Source organism: Dipodomys spectabilis, unplaced genomic scaffold (assembly GCF_019054845.1).
Source record: "Dipodomys spectabilis isolate Male_0828 unplaced genomic scaffold, ASM1905484v1 ptg001348l, whole genome shotgun sequence".
In the NCBI taxonomy this organism is placed as follows: Eukaryota; Metazoa; Chordata; class Mammalia; order Rodentia; family Heteromyidae; genus Dipodomys; species Dipodomys spectabilis.
The window spans coordinates 11,490-14,975 of record NW_024872025.1 but is presented as its reverse complement, the minus strand read 5'-3'; the positions used below and the strand labels follow the sequence as shown (position 1 = coordinate 14,975).

The following is a 3,486-nucleotide window of genomic DNA, read 5'->3' as shown; positions in this document are numbered from 1 at the left end:
TGAATTTCCTTTCTAATCTCTTCTATGACCCACTCTTGATTCAGCAGTGTGTTGTTCAGCCTCCATGTGATACCGGACTTTCTTTGGTGGCTTTTGGTGTTGAGTTCTAATTTTATTCCCTTGTGGTCAGAGAGAATGCAAGGTATAACTTCAATGTTTCTGAATTTAGACAAGTTTGCTTTGTGGCCTAAAATGTGGTCTATTTTATAAAACGTTCCATGTGCTGCTGAGAAAAACGTGTATTCTGATGCTGCTGGGTGAAATGTTCGGTAGATGTCTGTTAAGTCTATTTGATCTGTGCAGCTGTTTAGATCTGCGGTTTCTCTGTTGAGTTTTTGCCGAGTTGATCTATCTAGTGGGGAGAGTGGTGTGTTAAAATCCCCAACAATTAATGTCTTTGGATCTATATGGGATTTGAGGGAAAGTAGTGTTTCTTTGATAAATTTGGGTGCTCCATTCTTCGGCGAATAGATATTTAGAATTGTAATATCCTCCTGAAGGAGAGATCCTTTAATTAGTATGTAGCGACCTTCTTTATCTCTTCTCATGAATTTAATTTGAAGTCTATTTTATCTGATATTAAGATTGCAACTCCCGTCTGTTTATGGGGGCCGTTTGCTTGGTAGATTTTGTTCCAGCCTTTAGCATTGAAAATGTGTTTGTTTTTACGGGCAAGATGTGACTCCTGCAGGCAGCAGATAGAAGGGTCTTGTTTTTTAAACCAACTAGACAGTCTATGTCGCTTAATTGGAGAGTTCAGTCCGTTAACGTTAAGAGATAGGACTGAGAGGTATTTGGGAGTTCCGGCCATGTTATCCACCTTCTTGGGGGCTGTGAAAACTGGGTTCTTCCTATGGTTCTTGGATTCTCAGTTTGGGTGCAGTTTCTTGGCCTTTATTGCGGTCTTGTTGGTTTTCTATGTGTAGGACATCTTTAAGAATCTTTTGTAGGCCTCCAGGTGCTTACCACAGGCTGTGTTCTTACACTGACTGTATAGAAAGAGGAGGCAGAATAAACCTACCCCATATACACCTCAGCCCAGGCCTGTGCCTAGTCTGTATTGTGAATGGGGAGACAAGGAAAAAAAAAAAAAAGAATCTTTTGTAGGGCTGGTTTGGTGGAGATGTATTGTTTCAATTTTTCTTTGCTATGGAAGGTTTATATTTGGCCTTCAGTTATGAAGGAGAGTTTAGCTGGGTACAGTATTCTTGGTTGATAGTTGTTTGTTTTTAGGGCATGGCATACATCATTCCAGGCTCTTCTTGCTTTGATTGTCTCTGCTGAGAAATCTGAGGTGATTCTAATTGGTTTCCCTTTATACGTGATTACTCTTTTCTCCTTGACAGTTTTAAGGATCTTTTCCTTGGTCTGAGTTGATCCTGTGTGGATTATAATGTGACGGTGGGATGTCCTATTCTGATCTGGTCTATTTGGGGTTCTAAAAGCTTCTTGTATCTGAATAGGACTATCTTTTTGTATGTTTGGGAAGTTCTCTGCTAGGATCCTGTTAAACAAATTTCCTAGACCATTAACTTCTGTTTCTAGGTGCTCCTCTACACCCATTATCCTTTGATTAGGCCTTCTGATGATGTCTTCCACATGTTGGGTAGATCTATCATAATTCTTGGACTTGTCTTGGATGGTTGTATGTTCTTTCTCTATAATATCTAGGCTGTCTTCAATCCCTGAGATTCGATCTTCTGCATGGTCTAACCTGCTGTCAAGACTCTCTACTTTGTTTTTTATCTCTTTTCCTTCTAATTGGTCAGCTTTGTTGGCTTCAATCCTTTGTTGAAGCTCTGTTTTAGGTCTTGTATGAATTTCTTTACTTCCTTAATTTGGTGTTCAGTGTTTGTTCTCAAATCACTTAGTTGATTGGTTATGGTTTCTTTGGACTCCCATTCCTTCTGTTGGGTTCCATTCAGCATTCCCTTTGTGGTCTCCCTGACTTCCTTCAGCTCTTTGTTAATGGATTCCATGAATTCCTTTAGTGATCTTTCTGTGTTCTCTACCTGGTCTCTCAATTCCTGAATTACTCTTTGATTAGCTTCCTCCCGTTTGTGGGACTCCTGCAGTTCTCTTTCCTCCCGTTCATGGTATTCCTGCAGTTCTCTTTGAGTGTTCTCAGCCTGCTCACGCCATTCCTCCCTTTCTCTTTGAGTATTCTCAAGTTGTTCACGCAAATTCTCCTGTATAAACTTTTGGGATGCCTCCTCTCTCTCCCTATCACACTTATACAGAGTCCTTTGTAAGTTGTCAAACTTCTCATTTATCATGTTTGCCAGCAGTGTTTGTAGAGCTATTTGGGAACTCTCCTCTGGATTGTTCATTATCTGATCTGACCCCTGATTATCAAGATTGGGAATTGAGATACCCGGATTTGCCATTTTTCTTGTGTTTTTTCGGCTTACTCTGCCCATTTGAGATGAAAATAGCACCAGTTTTGTGCTAGAACACTATCTTAAGGCAACCATCAACCAACGTTTTCATTTATACAGTTAATAGTCTACAGATACAATCTAGTTCAAAAGATACATCTATTCAACATCAAACAACTATATGTTAATGGGCTTCGAACCGCAGAGAAGAATTTGGAAAACCAGAAATTTTTAGGGTTAGGGAGAGATGTGGGTAAACATTAGGAATAGATGGGTGTGGGGAGGCACAGGGAGAGTTAACTATGTCCTAATCTCAATGCAGGAAATAGGTTGGGTAGGATACAAGTAGAGAGGGAGAGAAAGAGAAGAAAGAGAAAGGGAAATGAAAAGAGACCAGAAAAAAAATTAGAAACGTAAAAATTAATATAGTTATGGAGATTGACAGACCTTCTATTTCGAGAGGAATGTGAATATAATGAGAAAACAGGAGGGAGATAGAGGAGATGTGAAATGCTTAAAAAATGCTTAAAATATTATATAGGTATAAAGAGGTAGTACTGCTATTAAGGAATTTAAGTCTCAGAGGTTTTGGATTGAGTAATAAATTTGTGGATTAAGTGTGTATACAATGGGGGATAGGGTCTACTAGTTAACTATGGGTTTATCAGGATGTGCAGGACAAGAGTTAAGTCACATACAGAAGAACAAAAGAAAGGAAAAGGTGAAAAGAATAAGAAAGGGAGAAAAAAAAGATCAGAAGTTCAGTAGAGCTAGACAAAAAACAAAAAGATAATTAAGAAAGAAAGAAAAAGAGAGAGAAGACAAGAAAAGAAAGGAAAACGTACATTCACGTATCCTAAAATAAAAATTATAAGAGGGAAAAAAAAGTTACTGGAAAACAATTATTTTTTCAAAAAAGGCAAAAATTAAAGATTAATAAAAGTTTTAGAAAAGGAAAAAGAATTTATATATATATAAGGTACCAAAAAAAAAAAAGAAAGAAAGAAAGAAAAGAAAAGAAGAAAAAAAAGTTCTTTGATTTTTTTTTTGGGGGGGGGGAGGGGTGGGAAGAATCCTGTATCTCCCTTTTGTCTGTAACCAGCCTCTT

General features: G+C 38.0%; 1 non-coding gene across 1 annotated transcript; it reads left to right on the top strand.

Moving 5' to 3' along the window:
- The first annotated feature begins 949 nt into the window (after positions 1-949).
- LOC122103024 lies at positions 950-1,080 on the top strand. Its single transcript, XR_006146674.1, has one exon. It is a non-coding gene; the product is annotated as a small nucleolar RNA SNORA51 (small nucleolar RNA).
- Positions 1,081-3,486: the final 2,406 nt, after the last annotated feature.